Source organism: Mustelus asterias, unplaced genomic scaffold, assembly GCF_964213995.1.
Source record: "Mustelus asterias unplaced genomic scaffold, sMusAst1.hap1.1 HAP1_SCAFFOLD_632, whole genome shotgun sequence".
NCBI classification, from domain to species: Eukaryota; Metazoa; Chordata; class Chondrichthyes; order Carcharhiniformes; family Triakidae; genus Mustelus; species Mustelus asterias.
Window position 1 is genome coordinate 89,527 of NW_027590581.1, and position 7,120 is coordinate 96,646.

General features: G+C 47.7%; 1 non-coding gene across 1 annotated transcript; it reads left to right on the forward strand.

Annotated features, from left to right (window-relative positions):
• The first annotated feature begins 7,048 nt into the window (after positions 1 to 7,048).
• Positions 7,049 to 7,120, forward strand: trnae-uuc (transfer RNA glutamic acid (anticodon UUC)). Its single transcript has one exon. It is a non-coding gene; the product is annotated as a tRNA-Glu (tRNA).

Here is a 7,120-nt window from a genome sequence, read left to right on the forward strand (position 1 = left end):
TTGGACTTTAACCTGCTGTTGTTAAAACTTCTTATTGTTTCTTTCCAACAACCATTACCTCTCCCTTTGCCTTTTGTTCCGGGACATTTTTGTCATTTAATCTCACCCGCCCTCTAACCAATCCCTGACTTTCCCTTTTGTTCTCCCTGCCCCTCCCCCCTTTCTCAGCAGCATCAAACCCATTACATTTCTCCCTCTCTTTAGTTCTGAAGTAGAGTTACATTGGACGTGAAACATTAACTCTGTTTCTCTCTCCACAGATGCTGCCAGACCTGCTGCGTTTTTTCAGTTCTTTCTGTATTTATTTTAAATCTACCTTAGTCGTAGGAAAAGCACTCTTTACTATCCAGGATAAAAAAATGTTCTTCATCAGTTTTTGTGGATCATTTCAGTGGAAATGTGCTCTCCCAGGCTCAAAGAGCATCAGCCCATTGGAAGCAAAGTTGGGAGACTGGCCAGTCCAGCAGAAAGAAACCCTCCGACCCTCCCACTTCACCAACTGTCAGAATGAACACTGTTCAGTCCTGGATGTGATTAACAGCAGCAATAACAGCAGAATCCAACACCAGTAATCACTTGTGAATTCGCTGGTGTCTCAGCAGGAGGGATGAATCACTAAATCCTTTCCCACACTGAGAGCGGGTGAATGGCCTCTCCCCGGTGTGAACTCGCTGGTGTTCTCGCAGGTTGCATGAATCACTGAATCCCTTCCCACACAGAGAGCATGTGAACGGTTTCGCTCCGGTGTGAACTCGCTCATGTTTCCGCAGGTTGGATGAAGTTCTGAAGCTCTTTGGGCAGTGAGAGCAGGTGAACAGTCGCTCCTCAGTGTGAATGCGCTGGTGGGACACCAGATCCTGAGACCTTTTGAAGCCACTCCCACAGTCAGAGCATTTAAAGGGTCGCTCATTGGTGTGAACTCGCTGGTGTTCCCACAGGTAGGATGATGTTGTAAACCTCTTTGTGCAGTGAGAGCAGCTGAATGGTCTCTCCTCAGTGTGAATGCGCTGGTGGACCAACAGTTGGTGAGACCTTTTGAAATCTTTCCCGCAGTCAGAGCATTTAAAGGGTCGCTCATTGCTGTGAGTGACTTTGTGTCTCTGCAGGCTGGATGACTGAGTGAATCCCCTCCCACACACTGAGCAGGTGAATGGCCGCTCCCTCGTGTGAACTCGTTGGTGATTCCGCAGGTGGGATGATCTTCTAAATGTCTTTGAGCAGTGAGAGCAGCTGAATGGTCTCTCCACAGTGTGAGTGCGCTGGTGATCCATCAGATCCTGAGACCTTTTGAATCCGCTCCCACAGTCAGAGCATTTAAAGGGTCTCTCGCTGTTGTGAATGACATTGTGTCTCTGCAGGCTGGATAACCGGGTGAATCTGTTCCCACACTCGGAGCAGGTGAACGGCCTCTCCCCAGTGTGAACTTGCTGGTGTCTCAGCAGATTGGATGACAGAGTGAATCTCTTCCCACACACAGAGCAGGTGAACGGCCACTCCTCGGTGTGAACTTGCTGGTGTTTCCGCAGGTTGGATGATGTTCGAAACTGCTTTGTGCAGTGAGAGCAGCTAAACAGTCCCCCCTCAGTGTGAATGCGCTGGTGTGACAGCAGGTGGGATGACCTTCTAAACCTCTTTGGGCAGTGAGAGCAGCTGAACGGTCTCTCCCCGGTGTGAATGCGCTGGTGGGACACCAGATCCTGAGACCTTTTGAAACCAGTCCCACAGTCAGAGCATTTAAAGGGTCTCTCATTGGTATGAGTGAGATTGTGACTCAGCAGATTGGATGACCGAGTGAATCCCTTCCCACACACAGGGCAGGTGAATGGCCGCTCCCCAGTGTGATTGTGTCGATGTGTTTCCAGCTGAGATGGGAAACTGAATCCCTTCCCACAGTCTCCACATTTCCACAGTTTCTTCCTGGTGCGGGTGTCCTTGCGACTCTCCAGGTTAAACAATCAGTTAAATCTCACACAGAACACGGGTACAGTCTCTCCCCGCTGTGAATGCTGCGATGTATTTTCAGGCTGTGTAACTGGTTAAAGCTCTTTCCACACTCAGTGCACTGGAACACTCTCACTCTGGTGTGTGTGTGTCTTGGTGCTTTCCAGTCACACTGATGTTTAAACCTTCTGAAGCAGAAAAAACAGAAATATTTCTCCTTCTAGATTCAAACGTCGATGATGTTGAGGTCCAGATGAATTGAGCGACTGTCAGATCTTGATGTGATGTTTGGTTTGGGATTTCCGTCTATGGATCTTAACCTTCTGATATCCTGTAAAGGAGTTGCAGCAGAAATCACCGTCAATACAGAATCAAAATTCAGAAGTAAAATTCTAGTTTCTAAGGAACATTCTTTCCCCACTCATTCCACTAAATCTGTAAATTGATTAAGATACAGGGGGCTGTGATTGGTCATGTTCTTGACCTTGCTGCCTATGAGGGGAGTCAAGCAGAGATGGTCAGTAATTTTGAATGTGATTGGATGGGTGCTGCAGGGTTACAGAATGGGACCCACTCCAGACTGACAGAATTGCTCAGCAGGGACTGGAGTTGTCCAATGAACTCCTCCTGTGCTGTAATGACTCTGACTGGAAATATATGACGTAGCTACAGTACTATATTACAAGACTAGAAATAATAATAAATGTACTTTATTGCAGAACCATCCGATATTTATCACATAACAACACGGGTCATATTTCTGTCCTCAGAGTTTTAAAGCACAGCAAGAGGCCCTTTGGCCCATCGAATTTGTGCCAGCTCTCAAGCATCGATCTGTTCTAATCCCACCTTCCACCATTTGGTCAGTAGTAGCCTTGTAAGCGATGGCATTTCAAGTGCTCATCTAAATGCTTCTTAATGTTGAGCGTTCCCACCTCTACCACCCTTTCAGGCAGTAAGTTTCCGATTCCACAACCCTCTGGGTGAAAATCTTTTCCCTCAAATCCCCTCTAAATCTCCTGCCCCTCACCTTAAATCTGGATGTTGACCCAGCTACTAAAGTTACTTGAACTAAGGGTTCATATTTTTGTACATCCCAATCAGGGCCCCCTCAGCCTTCTCTGAATTAGGGAGAACAATTCCAGCCTCACCAGCCTCTCTTCATGGCTGAAACTTTCCAGCCCAGGCAGCATCCTGGTGAATCTGCTCTGCACCTTCTCTAGCGCAATCACATCCTTGGTAAAATGTGGCAACCCGAATTGCAGACAGTACTCTAGTTTTTTATACAGCTCAATCATAACTTGTTTGCTCTAATATTCTATGCCTCGGTTAAAAAAGGCAAGAATCCCATATCCTTCTTAACCACTATATCAATTTGTCCTGCTGTCTTCAGGCTCTGATGGACATGCACCCCAAGGTCCCTCTGGTCTTCTGCACTTCCTGGCGTCCTATTGTTCATTGTCTATTCCCTTGCCTTGTTAGTCCTCCCAAAATGCCTCACCACGGACTTTAGGGGGTTAAATTACATTTGCCACTGTTCTGTCCATCTAACCAGCTCGTCCACATCATCCTGTAATCTAAGGTTTTCCTCCTCGCTATTTACCACATCACCAATTTTTGGACCATCAGCAAACTTACTGATCGAACCCCCACATTCAGGTCCACAGGGAGCTCCACGCGGTCATTGATACAAAGCCCGGACTCTGATTGGCTGGAGGACCAGCGCCCATCCGGTCCTCCACGCGTTGCCATTGGTCAATCTGCTGCATGGAGACAATGAGGGGGCGGAACCCGAGCACACGTGCGGGTGGGCGGGGCTTTGACCGCCAGCCGCGCTGAGCTGGTGTCCAATCCGCAGTGTTTTGCTTCTGTAACCAGTGATATTGCTGCCAATGGGACACTGTGTGCTGGGAACGCCCCTCGAGTCATTGTGACGGCACAATGGAGCCCTGCCTGAATCGGCCAATAGCAATCACTCTGGGTTCAGGCGCGCGGACCCGGGAGCCCCGCCCCCTCCCACTGTTCCCCCTTGCCCTACACACAAGATAATTTGTGTGTCTGCTTCCTTGTAATAAAAGGACGTGTGGTGTCACTTCCTGATGATTGATGTTCCTCAGGCTCATCGACCTCACTGCTACATCTGAGGTGTGATGTTTCATTTCTCAGTGACTGCTGACGCCTGAAGCAAGTTACTGAAAGACAAATAACTAAAAGTACAAGAGCTACACAAACTTAAACTAATACAATTATTACAGAACATAGAAAATCTACGCAGAAAGGTGACAGGTGTGCTAAAGCTCAGGAAGCAACATACACATTACAAAATACCATTTTTATTTTATTTTCATAAGAAATAAAAGTAACAGAAAATACATCACAACAACACCATGACAGAAACTGATAATCAAACCCACACTAATCTGTGTGTGTCGAAGGAAAGTGACTATTTCTCTTTAAGTTAAAAAGGGAATACAATTTAAGACATAGCATTTCTCCAGCACTGACATTCACAATTAAACTACAAGAAGCTTCACGGGGTGGCACGGTAGCACAGTGGTTAGTACTGCTGCTTCACAGCTCCAGGGACCTGGGTTCGATTCCCGGCTTGGGTCACTGTCTGTGTGGAGTTTGCACATTCTCCTCGTGTCTGCGTGGGTTTCCTCCGGCTGCTCCGGTTTCCTCCCCCAGTCCAAAGATGTGCAGGTTAGGTTGATTGGCCATGCTAAAATTGCCCTTAGTGTCCTGGGATGCGTAGGTTAGAGGGATTAGCAGGGGAATGGTTCCTCCTCAGTGTGAACTCGCTGGTGTTTCCGCAGATTGGATAAACTTTTAAATCTCTTTGTGCAGTGAGAGCAGCTGAACGGTCTCTCCTCAGTGTGAATGCGCTGGTGAATCATCAGATCCGCAGCACTTTTGAAGCCACGCCCACAGTCAGAGCATTTAAAAGGTCTCTCATTGCTGTGAGTGACTTTGTGTGTTGTCAGACCAGATGACTGAGTGAATCCCTTCCCACACACAGAGCAAGTGAATGGCCTCTTCCCAGTGTGAACTCGCTGGCGTACCCGCAGATTGGATGAGGTTTTGAACCTCTTTGAGCAGTGAGAGCAGCTGAATGGTCTCTCCTCAGTGTGAATGCGCTGGTGGATATTCAGATCCGCAGCACTTTTGAAGCCGCTCCCACAGTCAGAGCATTTAAAGGGTCTCTCATTGCTGTGAGTGACTTTGTGATTCTGTAGGTGGGATGACTGAGTGAATCCCTTTCCACACACACAGCAGGTGAATGGTCTCTCCCCAGTATGAACTCGCTGGTGTGTCTGCAGGTGGGATGACCGATTGAATCCCTTCCCACACACAGAGCAGATGAACAGTCCCTCTGCAGTGTGAAAGCGTTTGTGGGACATCAGTTCACCAGAGCTTTTGAAGCCTCTCCCACAGTCAGAGCATTTAAAGGGTCTCTCCTGGGTGTGGATGACTTTGTGTTTCAGCAGGCTGGATGACTGAGCGAATCCCTTCCCACACACAGAGCAGGTGAACGGTCTCTCCCCGGTGTGAACTCGCTGGTGTTGCCGCAGGTTGGATGATGTTCTGAATGTCTTTGTGCAGTGAGAGCAGCTGAACGGTCTCTCCTCAGTGTGAATGCGCTCGTGCTCTCTCAGATCCGCAGCATGTTTGAAGCCGCTTCCACAGTCAGAACATTTAAAGGGTCTCTCATTGCTGTGAGTGACTTTGTGTCTGAGCAGGTGGGATAACTGAATGTATCCCTTCCCACACTCAGAGCAGGTAAATGGCCTCTCCCCGGTGTGACTGCGTCGATGGATTTCCAGGTCACAGGGGGCTCTGTATCTCTTCCCACAGTCCCCACATTTCCACGGTTTCTCCATGGTGCGGGTGTCCTTGTGACTCTCCAGGTTAAACAATCAGTTAAATCTCACACAGAACACGGGTACAGTCTCTCCCCACTGTGAATGCTGTGATGTATTTTCAGGCTGTGTAACTGGTTAAAGCTCTTTCCACACTCAGTGCACTGGAACACTCTCACTCGGGAGTATCTGTGCCTTGGTGCTTTTCCAGTCACATTGATATTAAAGACCTGTTTTCGCAGACAGAATGGAGAAACATTTCTCCTTCTAGATTCAAAGGCTGATAATATTCAGGTTTGATGAATTGAGTGAGGGTGTCAGATGCTGGTGTGATGTTTGTTTCAAGATTTTGGTCTGTTAATCCTCACCTTCTCATATCCTGTAAACGAGTTTGAAAAATTCAACAATGTCAGCACAGGATAGAAATTCAGAACAGACAATTCTAGTTTCTATGGAACATTATTTCCTCTCTCATTCCCCAAAAGCTGTAAATCTCCATCCCACACACTCTCCCTCCATTCTCACTCTGCTGTATCTAATATTCACCCTCCCAATTCTCCTGAAGGTGCTGATTGAGGCTGATTGACAGATCCATGCTCACTGCTTCCTGTCCTGGGTAGTTTAGCAACACCAGGTTAAAGTCCAACAGGTTTATTTGGTAGCAAAAGCCATAAGCTTTCGGAGCCTTAAGCTCCTTCTTCAGGTGAGTGAGAATTCCTCACCTGAAAGGGGGAGAAAAGAAAGTGTTTTACTCACAGATGCTGGCCTCTTTTAAGGACTGTTTAACTGTGTCGATTGCACTACTGAACCCTTTAAAATCACAGAATGAGTTTAACAAAAGCAGTCCAACAGTTACTATCCCACAGGAGGAATGCTGAGGACAGGAGGTCGATTGAATCTGTCCACTCCCCCAAGGCCTGGGGCTGCGCATGTCCAAGGGAGAGGGGAAGCTGCGCATGTGCAGTGGGGAGCTCTCCCCCCCACAGAAGCCACAGCGATCAGTTTGGTGGGTTTTGGCATTTGAAAGTGCCACATGACCAGCTTGCGGGACTATTTCACCTCACGGTCGATTTCATGTTGCATCTAACAGGATTCGTTGTTTTCATTGGCTACACAGTACCTTGGGTTCGATCTAAACATGACAATTTAAAGGAGAAACTTGTTTTTGGTGAATAAAAAGTCTGAAATAAAAATAAAAGGCAGAAGGCTCATGGATAAATCAATCTTTTAAAGAGTTTGGGCCAGCTTCCCTGGTGGTCTAGTGGTTAGGATTTGGCGCTTTCACCGCCGCGGCCCGGGTTCGATTCCCGGTCAGGGAA